The sequence below is a fragment of the Diaphorina citri genome, unplaced genomic scaffold (assembly GCF_000475195.1).
Source record: "Diaphorina citri unplaced genomic scaffold, Diaci psyllid genome assembly version 1.1 scaffold425, whole genome shotgun sequence".
In the NCBI taxonomy this organism is placed as follows: Eukaryota; Metazoa; Arthropoda; class Insecta; order Hemiptera; family Psyllidae; genus Diaphorina; species Diaphorina citri.
Genome location: NW_007377860.1, coordinates 69,219 through 83,341, shown reverse-complemented (window position 1 = coordinate 83,341; position 14,123 = coordinate 69,219). Strand labels below are relative to the sequence as shown.

General features: G+C 36.7%; 1 protein-coding gene and 1 long non-coding RNA gene across 2 annotated transcripts in view; both read right to left on the bottom strand.

Annotated features, from left to right (window-relative positions):
- The window catches only part of LOC103508702 (zinc finger CCCH domain-containing protein 13-like), a 50,995-nt gene that overhangs the window by 8,168 nt on the left and 28,704 nt on the right, over nt 1-14,123 (bottom strand). The window lies entirely within an intron of this gene.
- On the bottom strand, nt 9,726-13,400 carry LOC113467187. The gene is made up of 2 exons (XR_003391353.1): nt 13,316-13,400; nt 9,726-9,916 (listed from the first exon to the last, which is right to left on the bottom strand). It is a non-coding gene; the product is annotated as an uncharacterized LOC113467187 (long non-coding RNA).

Below are 14,123 nucleotides of genomic sequence, written 5' to 3'. Positions count from 1 at the left end.
AAAAAAAATATGAGCGCCAGTAGGCGACATTAACCCCCCTTAGAAAGGGCACCATTTTTTTTCAAACTAAACCATTCCAAATGACCCAATTTTTTTTTAATCTTGTCATCCAAAGTATGGGTCAAATTCTGAGTCTAAAACTTTTTACTTTTTTGAATTCCGACCTTTCCTAAAACATTATTTTTGCTCATTTCTGTTTTTATTTTAGCGCTAAAATCACATTAACCACAAGGTAAACAAAACTACTCGGTAATAAAACCACCACTCAGTGCTACCAGACCAGTTTTTTTTTTCACATATGACTTCCACAGATAAAAGTTCACAAGTCAGATATCAGAAAGGGTAAAAAGCAAGGTCCCCTATAGGAAAAGACCACTTTGACCTCACTAAGAAAGTAGTCAACAGTCATGTCCGCGGGGGACGTCCTCATCCACCCAACCCGGAGTTGCGGACCTTGAGAGGCCTTGCCCTTGCTAATGACTGGTCCACTGGTCGGGTTACATTGAAAAAATGGAAAAAAAAAAAAAAAAAAAAAAAAAAAACAAAACGTATTAATACGTCGTGGGCCGTTTAGAAGAAAAATGAGATGCTGTGGGCTGCCGTATATTTACGGCTTGGTCCTTTAAGGGGTTAAGCGCTAGGTTAATGTCGTCAAACAGATAAAGTTTGTTCTCGGAACGGCTGGCTTTCAGCTTTCTCCTTTTCCCTCCTCCTCTCTACGACTTCCGGGCTATAGAACCTCCGTTCATGACTTGGACTTGAACCACCAACCCCCAGATTCAAACTCCACCGTGCCAACCACTGCACCACTTAGGGTGGTCCGAAGGGGACACTGAAGAACCGAATGAATCAAGGAATAGGGGGTAATGGTAAGTAATGGAACGGGAACGGAATCAGTGGAATGAGAGTTAATGGTAAGTGATGAGAAGAATTTCCTATACAAATACAGACAACCAGGTAGTCCTGATGGTCGTACTTGGCACAGTAGCCCAGTTTATGGCTTTATGGGATGGCTCATTTATAGGGTGTTAAAAGAGTCATAAGTATCTATCACTTTATTTTTATTGTAGAAGGTTTGTTGTTGGACTTTTACCTGCCGCGCATCTGAAGATTCTGAAGCGTAGTCGAGCAACTTTTAGAGGTAGGTAGGTATCTATGATTTTCATAGGATTGGATCTCCCAACTCGCGCTTCTATAAGGTAGAAACACACTAAGATAGGGACCTTTGTAAAACAATGGGTAGTTCCCGTTTATTTAAATAAAAAATTTAAAAAAAATTACGTCACGTCAAGTGAGCTCATGGGCAGTCAGAAAGATGTCGTTCTAAGTTTTCCCATAATGTTGTAGGCAATCTCGTTCAGGACAACCAAACTACTATCACATCACGTGAACTCATGGGGAGTCAAAGATGTAGATCAAAGTTTTTCCATAATATTGTAGGTACTAGGTAATTTCGTTCAGGACAGAAACACTACATCTTGATGTATGTCTCAGCCACAGTACTATCACGTCAAGTGAGCCCACGTGACGTGACGTGACGTGACGTGGCGTAATGGTAGTGGTTTTCTACCTTGAAGTCGCGCAACTACGCTTCCAATGTGTGGCAGGTTCAAGAGTTTAAATAATATATATATATAAAAAAAATCGCGTTCCTGTGGCTCTCGGGACACCCTGTAGAAAGATTTGTCGGAGAGACAAGTCAATGAAATCTCGATTTGATCGTAAACAGCACGAAATGAAGCAAACATCGTGATGCGTCTCTAACAAACAAGTTTAACAAGTCGTGCAGGATATGTCAGACAAATTACATTGAACTTGAAAGTGACGCGATTATAAACGATTAATAGACCAAATCGAGAGTTTTGAATCTGCCAGCCTAGTTAGTTAGCTTGGAGGTTAGAGCGTCTGCCTTGTAAGCGCTAGGCCGCGGGTTCGATTCGCGCCCTTGGCGGATTTTATGTGAAACAGATACATACGAGTAAGGTTCATTTTCGGAGTGGCTATCCTGAACAAATAACGTTCTCGGAACGGCTGGCTTTCTCCTATCCTGTCTTCCTCCTCTCTCTTCGATTTCGGGACGATAAGACCTTAGCAGTTACAGCTCTGTCTATGAACCTCTCTTTTTTCAACTGATGGTGGGATTGTACAAACATGACAATAGAATTGAAATTAAAACTAGGTAATCTGATATAAAATTTTGAAAATTATAATATGAATTCTCATAATATAAAAATAGCAATCAGTATGCAGGTCGTCAAGTCACCAGATGGTTCTCGACTCCAAATAAGGGTTTCAAAGTTCCCCGACCTTGGAGCGAGCAAAGAGCAATGCTCCCCCCACTACACACGAGAATGTAACTCGCTGTACTTTACTTCCTTATTCCGAGTAAGCTGTGACCTTAGACGTGAATTTCATACCGTATGTTTTTTCCTCCATACCCAGAAAAAAAAGGTGATAGTTATTATAGACATTATAGTTGACCCTGAGAGTCAGAGCGTCTAGGGCCAGCCACTCACTATCAGGTATCAGGTAGACCTGTGACAAGCGGACCTGATCAGGTGTACCTGTCAGGTCTACCTGATAGTGTGTGCTCAGGTAGACCTGTCAGGTCTACCTGAGAGTGAGCGGCTGGCTTAGCAGTTTTTATTCTATTATGTCTCTCCAGAAACCTCCGTGGCTGAGTTGTTTTTCAGTAGGCTTGCACACCGGAAGTCCCGAGTTCGATCCCCTGCAGAATTTAGTTCGCTCTAAGCTAAATAGGCTGGAAAACACATCATTTTGTTATTTTCAATCAAAGTCCCGTTTACACTCAATGATTGGTTAGTAATTTCTTCCGTAGCGTGAGAATGCACATGCCTGGTTTCAAGTAGTGTTTCTTTTGTTCTCCTGATTTGAAAGGATGATATTGGTCTTGCAAATCTTGTATTTCTATCCATTCCTCCTACTCGTACATCCGTTGAAGCAGAAAGAGCTTTTTCAGCCGCTGGTTTAATATGTTCTCACTTGAGGACCAGACTGTCAGACCAAAGTTTGTCAAGTTTATGCTTTTTGAGATCTCACTTTCAGATGAACAAATGAAGACCATCAACTGACCATGGACCATTCCTACATATTGACTAAGATTTAATTCATTTGACAATTTTTACCTACTTTCAATTTTCAATTCTGTTCTGTTTGTTTTCTCATCAGATGGGCGAGAAGAGACACAATACTTCCCATTTAGGTGATGGGTCAACACGAGAACACCAGAAAGTAACCCGTTGAAATACCTATTTGCAATCGAAAAATGAGTACAAATTTTTGTCGATGGTGGGATTCGAACCCGGGACCTTAGCCTATATTGGACAAGGCTCCGTTTACATCGAAAAATCAGGTGTGCCACCCTTCAAGCTAACTAGGCTGGCCAACATTGACTACTCAGCAGGTCACTAGGTACTTATTTCAGTCGCATTTTCCTATCGGAATAAAATAAAATAAATAAATGTCTTTTCTTTGTGTTACTATATCACAACTTTGGTGCTCACTGCAGCATTGTAGGATTTTTCCAAATACATATATCGCAATAATCCAGCTCCCAATTACCTACCATGCTGGCACCGGTCGCTATGCGCATTTATACATAGCTACTCATTTTCCTCACGAGGCTGAGTGGGCCCCGTAACGGCCAGTCACGGAATCAAACATTTGCATTATACAAATTTCTTGACCCCGCCGGGAATCGAACACGGGTCTCCCGCGTGCAAGGCGAGCGCAGTGACCACTACGCCATGGGAGCTGACTATTATAATAATAATAATAATAATAATAATAATAATAATAATAATAATAATAATAATAATAATAATAATAATAATAATAATAATAATAATAATAATAATAATAATAATAATAATAATAATAATAATAATAATAATAATAATAATAATAATAATAATAATAATAATAATAATAATAATAATAATAATAATAATAATAATAATAATAATAATAATAATAATAATAATAATAATAATAATAATAATAATAATAATAATAATAATAATAATAATAATAATAATAATAATAATAATAATAATAATAATAATAATAATAATAATAATAATAATAATAATAATAATAATAATAATAATAATAATAATAATAATAATAATGATAATAAATAAATAAAAAATAAGCAAAGTTCCTACAGTTGGTACCTACCTAGGTCGTTAAAAGAACCTTAACACGTCAGAGAGCCCCTTTTCGAATCATTAATACCAACACAAATTCTCGAGAACTTAATTAATATTTCTCTGGAGCGGAGAACACTTTTTTCTTTCATTCCCAGGGTCACAAACCTGTGGAGACCTTAAGAGATACAGGGTGTCCCAAGCCTAATTAAACTTTAAATCCCTACATGAGTTATACAACGAAACCAGACCAAATCACTAAGCAGTCCAAGACACGTGCGCTGCTTAGTGATTTGGTCTGGTTTCGTTGTATAACTCATGTAGTGATTTAAAGGATAAAATTTAAAAAAAAAAAAAAAAAAAATACATATTGTTACAATCCTACAAAGTTCATAAAAAAAACTTTCAATACTAATTAAACATACTTGATGAACGTTTGTCACAAATATCGTTCCCGAATTATTACAACCCTAGATAAATTTCATGACTTGACTTGGACTCGAACCACCAACCTCCAGATCTAAAGTCCAACGCGTTAAAACCACTACACCATTGATGTTGGTTCCCAAACTGAATGAATAATATTTCAAAGGGTGATATTTTGGGTCAAAATGAACTTTCTCAATGTATGTAAATAGAGATCGACAAAAACTCTCATTTTTTCTGGCCCAACTTGGAACCCAACATAGAACCGAACCCTGTAGGTTTTTGGTCAGAAAAATGGAATTGTCGTCACTAATATTCCCAGAAAACTCAATGGATCTCTATGAAAATTGGTAACTAGGTCTTTCTTTGTACCACAATTTGCAGACCGTTATATTTAAAGAGGAAAAACTCTCATTTTGGCCCAATCTGATACCCCTTGAAATATTAGCTCTTATATAGGGTAAGTGTACCATTTATTCGCCCACCTAAAAAACGTACCATTTATTGGCCACCTGTGGGTCTACGCCACATAAGTCTGAACTGGACGAACCTTTTTCAGATCCAATTTCATCTAAAGAAAGGGCTTAAAGACTGCTAGCAAACCAGTGCTATTCAAAAACTGTAGTCATAAAAACAAAAATTAGAAAAATAAATGTGGGCAGGTGGGCCAATAAATGGTACGTTTTTTAGGTGGGCGAATAAATGGTACACTTACCCTACGTATTCTTTATGTTTTGCACGAAGAGAGTCTCATTTTGCCTACCCCAACCTAACACCCCTTAAGATATTTTTTCAGTTGAGGACACCCTGTATAATATAGTTATGGATAATATGAATGGCAATATGTCTGCCCCAATGCAAGCTTGACACTCCAAGCTCTTTGACTTTGAAACTTTGGTTAACCCTTTTCTGTTAACTTTCAAGTCTCTGTATAAAAGTCGATAGTATCCAATGTAAAACGGTCCTTAGAGCTCCAACAGGTTAATGTGTTCCTTTAGGCTTGATATTTTTTGCTTGCAGAATCAATTCATGCTCTAGATCAGTGTTTCCCAACCTGGGCGATGGACAATAATAATAATAATAATAATAATAATAATAATAATAATAATAATAATAATAATAATAATGATGATGAAAAAAAAAAAGAAAAATGTAAAATCTTTTAGTTGAAAACGTCAAACTTCTCTTCGTTCGGTTAATAGTAGGTAATGTACTGCACTACTGCTAGCTCAGGCACTCAACTTTGGTACTTTGGTGTCTGCTCAGAGATGACCTTGGGAACAGTTCTGTAGTCTCGCGAGTTCTACTGACACACTAGCAAGGGCGTTGAGTTCTAGAACCTTTCTGGTTCAGAATAATTTTCAAGGTCAAAGCTCGCAACTTGATACCAACTTGGAGCTTGAGCTATGTACTTAATGACTATAGCTATGTACCTAAGTTGCAGCTTGGAGATCATCTACTCTAGGAAAAGAAAGAACTTGTCATAGTTGAGACCCCTTCACTTATCTGCTCTTGTACTGAACTGAAGAACAAGATTTGTCTGATGGATAGGTACAATAGCTGATTTGTGGTAGGTTTACATTAAATGCTCAAGTCATTCGCACAAACTGGCTTGCCAGTTTTTTTCGGTTAGCACAAAACTGAGAGGATCCTAATATTGTTTTTTTTTTTTTTTTTTTTTTTTTTTTTTTTTATCTTGTGCAAACTTAAAGCCTGCGTTCACACGCTTTGAATTACTTGTGCAAATCGCCTTGCGCAGGCCAGTTTGTGAAAATGGCTTCAGCATGTAAACTTGTAAACCCACCTTTAGCTTGAAAAATGGTGCGCCTGCTTTTGGTCGCGGGGTTGAATCCAGCCCGGGGCGAACTTTATTCTAAACAGGTAATGTTCGTTCTTGCAATACGAGTAAGAATGTCATATTATATACCTATAAATGGCTTTAAAATGTCATGTCATCAATATTTTTCCCCAGATTTCTTCCTGAAATTCAGAATACATATTTTGTATCGATTCAATTTTATTGATTATTATTTTTAGGTAATAATTTCGTTATTTTTCCCTTTTTCCATTTTATTTTAATCTCATTTATTTTTTTTTATTTTTTTTTTTTTAATGAGTAACCAACTATCAGGGACTGATAACATTGTGAAAGTATTTGGGACACCACAACCTCGGAGATAAATTCTGGAATATTTTGGGAAATAGGTAGTGTAAATTTTTGCTAATAAAAGAACACACAATAATTAAATTGAGACGAGCTATGACTTTTTCTCCTCTGAGGCCACCCCAATTCAGACTATGTAGATAAGTATTCAAGTATTTTCATAAAAGAAAGCATTGTAAAATAAGTACAATGATATTATTAATATCAAGACCAAGATAAAGTGATGAAGCAAAGAAAAGCGACAAAGTGTGTTATGCTATGGCATGTCACAAAATTAGTGCTTCCGTTTTCCGTTTCATGTAGGTATTAGAAACAAAACAATTTCCCGTGTTGACCCAGCTAGTAAATGGGAAGTAAGATAAGATAAGTTGCAAATAAACGGCACTCTCCTTCTTCTAAAACTTGAACATTTCAATAGAAACAAATACGATTAGCAGCCATGAAAACCGCAATAGGGAGCGATGACGTCATCGCTAAGTCCACCAATCAGAGTGCGTTTCGATAATGGCTGGCGGGAAGACTTATTTTTCAAATTTCGATTTTGATTTTCTCCCGCTGAGGGTATCGTAAAAAAATAAAAAAAATATTTTTGGACTGTGTGAAAGGAAATGAATATGAAAAGATAATTTATTTAGTGACTTGGAAAAAATCTTCCTTCTCTATATCGAGGCCATGAGCCTCCAGTCAATAGTGGGTCAGTGTTACATCACTCGATTCTCATTGATGGCAATTAAAATATTGATCAGACGACCTGGGATCAATAAATCACCATAAATATCTACCTACATGACGCGTCGAGTGTGAATTACATTGAGACATTGGGTTGGTTAGGCCAGCCACTCACGATCAGGTAGACCTGAGAGGTACGGCTGAAAAGTTCCGCTTATCAGGTCTACATGATACCTGATGAGCACACACACTATCAGGTAGACCTGACAGGCTGACCTGATCAGGTGTACCTGTCGGGCAGTGTCGGGTCTACTTTTTATTAATTTATAAAAATAAAAAAAAAATGATACCTAGGTGTACTCGTAATTAAGCTGAATTCCAGTATAAATATAAGTAGTGCTTTATTTCGACTGTCAGCTTAGAACAAGTTGTTCCATTATACCAACAGTTTAATAGAGCACCTCTTTATTGATTATTGATATAATTTTGTTAAGTTACATAATTATAACTAAAAAAGTAAGTAAGTAAAAAAAAAAAAAAGTAGGATGAAATCGTCACGGTTCAAATCAAAAGTCCATTGTCTCTCCTTATCTCTTCCTCGCAAAGGCCTTCGGACAAGGCCGCAAGGCCGTTTCTGATATCACTACGGCCTTGCCCCTATCATGTGTGCACAGACTTCTGGCCTTTGATTAGTTCATGGGTCATCGAATGGCCTTTGCAGAGTTCAAGAACTTGTTGGCTTTTTGTGGTGCTGGGAAAAACGTGAAATCACACAATTTATACGAAAGTTACAAAAGTTACACAAATTGTAGCCCTGAAAGCAAGTATTCACCTAGATTGTAAACCTATTTATCAGTTTTTTTTTTTTTTTTTCAAAGGTTTAATTGATAGAGGAACTGCAACAGCTGCTAACTTGCTAGGTTATTGTCCCGAAAGCGAAGAGAAAATTGTAGATGGGTAAGTACTTGGTTTGTGTTTTCTCTATTTCTTCACAGTAATTTAGGGCCCAAACTTCTGCCGCATACAATAATGTCACTTTTACTATTGTTTCATAGGAAGGAAAGTAATGTAATCGGGTCAAAATTTCGATGGTCAGTTTTTAGTGCCAAAACACGTTTTGAGGTCCCTAGAGCCTAAATCCAAAGTTTCAGCCATTGGTCCGTGTGTGTGTCTGTGTGTTTGTCTTTTTGTAGCTACAAAAAAGTACTTGCCTATCTACAATTCTACAGTCTACTGAAACATTAAACATAGACCTATCCACAGTGAAGTTCAGTACCTAACATAAATATTATACATAGGTACATAAAACATATATACAAAACTCCGATAGGTATACTATGTATATTGTATACGTACCTACTTAGTTGATAGTCGTACACTTAGTTGATGTTTCTGTACAGATGATGTTGTACTTCAACGCCAAGGTAACTTCCTAGTTGAGAACTTCCACTCACGAGTTTCCGGGTAATTTCTGCACCTCCACTAACTTGTCTATAGATCTCTGATGCCATTTTATTGGAGAATAGAATACGTACAATAAACCTATAACCTACATGCATTAGCTATCTATCTAATATTGATTTCTATCAACATTGAACTGTCTACAACTGTACGTACAGGCGATGAAGCCTTAGGGGGCGATCAATAAAAGGAGCGATAAAGGGGGCGATGGCTATCTAGGGGCAAAAATGTAAGTTAGGTTGTCTGTCTTTTTTGCGTTTGGAAATCTTAACCATTAGTATTTATGTTGGGGGGGGGGCGATCACAGTTCCGATAATCTGAACAAATTCTGAAAGGGGGCGATCGTAGAGAAAAGGTTGGGAAACACTGCTCTAGATCTTATGTGAATTGTAACAAGAGGGGAATTTGGTTTGTCCATGGTCAAGGTTAGGAATCAAGTACATTACTATGTATCTTTATATCTATATTATCAGATATAATATAGGTATCTTTTGTACCTATCTAGCTAGGTACTTATACTCCTACGACCATACACCTATTTGGCTATAGTCAACAACACTTCTATGTATACCTAGGATATGTCTATTATCTATATAGGGGGCACGGTTGGTCCAGTGGTAACGTGCTTGCTTGCCATGCAGAAGGTCCCGGGTTCGAATCCCCATCGACAAAAAATTGTAGTCGTTTTTCGATTGCAAATATTTCAACGGGTTACTTTCTGGTGATGTTCTCGTGTTGACCCAGCACCTAAATGGGAAGTATTGTGTAACGTATCCATATGCTATGCACGTTATGATTTGACAAAAGTAAACAAAACCGAGAGCGAAAAATTCAAATTTTCAGTAGTTAGTAGTTAGATATAAACATAATAAGAAAATTATTAATAGATAATGGAATTTAAGTAAATCCATCTGAAATAAAAGCTCCTTTAAACTTAAATAATTAAAAAAAAGACACATTAAACAGTTCTACTAGTCTACTATAGGAATGTGAAGTGCTGTTCTCTAAAATAATTATTGTTACCTACCTACCTAAAAAGTTTGAAATGAACAAATTAATGTACCTATCACCTACTTCTACAGCTTTATAATGGTAAGTTGAGTTTTTCACTTTATTACCTATTCATTTCTTAAGAACTTTCTTCTCTTTAGTATGGCTTTAACAAAGGCATACAAATCATTCAGGTGGGGTTCTGTGCAAACTTTTAGTATTTGTTCCATTGTTATACTTGAGACTCTGTGTGTAAGTTTTTCAAGATATTTTTTCCTGAGTTGCTCGTAATGTGGGCATTCAAGTAGGATGTGTTCTAGGGACTCCTCCTTTCTTAAACCTCTTCCTTTTCTGAAGCCTGCTTGTTGTTCTGGGATAATTGATTCCTTCATTCTATTCTTCGGTAGGAAAAAACTCTCTAAAGGTCAACTTCTTCTAGCGTCATATACAACCAACATTGGCACTCAGGATACAGGGTATCCCAAATCAATGGCTCTTTTTTTTTTATTTATTATTTTTATTTATTTATTTATTTATTTTTTTTTTTAACGTCACTGTATAACTGCTAAAGTTCTTAGTGGTGGGGGTTTTACCGTCCATTTGGCGACAGGCTATCTACCTATGTTAATCTTACCCAGCCTGAGTGGGGGCCGGAAAAGTCAACAGTACGTGATTGCAAACTCCACATACCAAACATCCCTGCTCAAAGTTCCGCTTTATGTAAACACTACCTACGTAGGTACCTACCTATATGATAATAATAGTGCTTATTTTTACTGCTCGCATAGGACTGATAAGTCCCTTTACTCCAGCAGTAGGCTACTACTATTATTGTGGTCAAATTCTCAAATTATATTGAGGATAAAATTCCATACCTCGGCTGGGATTGAACCCACGCCCTCCTGTTTACCAGGCGAGCGCCTTGACCACTACACCACCGAGGTAGGTCATGATCACAGATCCAAATAACAACCACAATGTTGCTTAAATTCAGTGAAACTTTTGGGAACTTCTGTCTTCATTCTTCAACGTGCTATCACTGCACGCTGCTGGCCAAAGTATTCTTTAAAAAATCTGACCATCGAAAATTTGACCCGATTACATTACTTTCTTCCTATAGGATAAAGAAAGTAAAAAGAGGTTTGATAGAGTTTTATCGTGCAGAAATCAAAGAATCATACAGGATATGAGAAAGCTAGCCGTTCCGAGAACGAACCCTATCTGTTTAGGATAATGCCCCGGTCGGACATTGAAACCGCAACCTAGCGCTAACAAAGCAGACGGTCTACCAACTAAGCTAACTAGGCTGAGCAAGAAAGCCCACCTCTGTGGCCGAGTGGTCAAGAGCTCTGACTCTCAACCTGGAAGTACTGGGTTTGAATCCCGGCCAGGGCGGAAGTTTTCTGACCGAAATTTTCCGTTCCTGGATAGGCATGGATGTAAAAGAATGCTCCTTGAAGTAATGCGAAAGTGATTTCAAGGTACAATATTAAAAAAAAAAAAAAAACTAAATGTTCTTTAAAATAATTGGAAAAAGTTTTTAAGGGAAAAATAAAAAAAAAAAAAAAAAAAAAAAAAAAAAAAAAAACTGGCAAGACACATTTTTTGATCAGTCCCAGGAACACACCCTGTTTGTCGCAAATACGTTTGGGACACCCTGTAGAAAGAAAATAGTGTGCAAGGTCATAGCCCAGAGATCAGGAAGGTCGTATGTATGTGTGAGTGTGGTGTGCAGTTCCTGTAGTTAGCTCCCTCACATGACTGTGGGGGAGTAAGAGGAAGAAAATGGAGAGTTACCTTGTGTTCTCGGAACGCCTGGCTTTCACCTATCCTATCTTTCCCTCTTCGCTTTCGGAAAGACCTTAGCAGTTACAGCTCCCTCTATCAAACCTGTTAAAAATAACACACACAAAACGCTTCCTCCTCCTCTTCTTCTTCTTCTTCTTCTTCTTCTTCTTCTTCTTCTTCTTCCTCGCCTTTTCCCGTGTTCAGACGGGGTCGGCGTTTTTCCTCAGCCTCTCAATCAGCCCTAGCTAATCAAATTAAAAAACTGAGTCCTGAGGATGACATCATGAGATGCTGAAACATGTTGACTACTTTCCGCCAATAAAGTTGTGTTTTTAGTCAAGTGACGACTTATTTTCTTCTTATTTTACTAACAAACTTGAAATAACTTAACTCGGTGACCGAAAACTTGCCATGTTTCAAGGTTGGTCGTTAGTTCTCACAAATAGCACTTCCTATTTGGACAAACATATAGGTACCCATACATGACGAGTTTGAATTCAAAGTCGCTAAGATTGGTATATCAATATTCAACATCTCTAAATTAAAGTTAACAATTATTACATAAATAAAATAATTTCATTAAAACAGTGGTGCTGAATTTAATACATTGGAGAGAAGTGATGTGAAAAATCGATTATTTTGATAATTGATTATATCGATTTTTTCGATGATAATGATCCGGGCCACACTCAGAATTAAATAAACCCTGGTTAACTTTTAATCTGGGATTAAGAAATCTGATTGGTTGATTTTAAAATGTTTAGCCAATCAGATTGCTCAATCCAAGATGAAGAGTTAACCAAAGTTCAATATCTGAGTGTGACCCAAACACCAAAGCTATTAATCGATGAAAACGACAAGTATTTTTCAGAGAGTAATCAGTTTTTGAGCGAAATTTCCATATTTATGTCGACTTCTTAGTAAAATTCGTCTAATATTCTGATTATTAAAATAATCGATCGATATTTGATATCGATTGCAAAATTGATTATCATTAATCGATAATTCACATCGCTACATTGGAGGAATACGAGCAAAATAATAAAGTCCGAGTATGAATCCTTTGACAGTAGAAGGTTAAGCAACGCTCAGCGTGTTCAAGCACAAAAGGTGGCTCAGTTTATAGAGATATTTTTTTCTTTCACTTTGACATTATCCTAATTTCACTTGGGGTCCATTGAGATCAAATACAATTTCGATTATTGGTTAGGTTTATATTAGACATCCTAACTATTGACATTATTACTTACCGTTATGTTTTTGCATACTTGATTGTATCCCAATACAATCAAGTATCCAAAAATACATAACGGTAAGCAATAATATCAAATATCATACCAAAAAGTGCCAAAAGATTCAAACTCAGAAGGACTACAGATTATCGGTACATATCTAAATTAAAATTGGAATAACAATATAATCACATACACCAAAGAGCAAAAAATTTAGGGACAGATGTACATTTGAATTTCAAATGGAAAATAGTCCCGAATTTTCAACACTCCAGTGTACATTAAAAAGCAGACAACGAAACTGGACTACAAATTTGATTGCAGAGTCCCCAAAAATCAATTTGCATTTTGCATATAAAAGTTTGTGGGTAAATAACAAAAAAATTCATTTTCTAATTTTCTATTTGGTTTTAGACCTAAAAAGTTTGAAATGAACAAATTAATGTACCTATCACCTACTTCTACAGCTTTATAATGGTAAGTTGAGTTTTTCACTTTATTAGGGGAGATGGCAAAAGCACTTCGGAGAAAATTAGTGGAGATGGCGAAACCATTTTTCAGAAATTAGGGGAGATGACAAAACGAGGTACCTACCTTATGGGAAAATTGGTGTCAAACTACGAAAATTGGTAGAGGTGTTAAAACTACAAAAAATTCATCAGAGAAGAATGCCAAAACTAGTTTACGGAAATTGGTGGGGATTCCAAAAGTACAGCCTCGTTTTTTCTCACCACCCTTGATAATAGACTTGCTAAAAACAAAAGTTTCATAACATTAGACAAGGTTTTGGAAGATATAAAAGAAAAAAAAAAAGAAAGTTCAAGAAGTTTTAGTAACTTGTAGGAGGTGATGTTATTTTTTTTCTCTTTGGCGCCATTGAATGTAGGAGTCACAAGTAGAAGTTACGAAATTACAACTTGCAAGACTTCACGGGTACTTGAACTTCTTTGGTCCTCTGGGTTAACTTTCAAAATCACATATCAAGCTTTGAAAAACAAAGGGCAAAATCTATCCCTCTCGCTCCCTATATAGTTCAGTTGTTAAAGCATTTGATTAATCAGAAATCAAGGCCCTATTCAGGAAGGGGGTTCAATGGGCCTGGATACTCCCTGAATCCCTCAGGTTTCATTTTCGCTCCATTACTATGGGGCGGACTTCGAAAACAGTGGAAAATTGGTTTGACGACTCACCACATAGCTGAGAAATGTTCTCTAGAGAAATGGT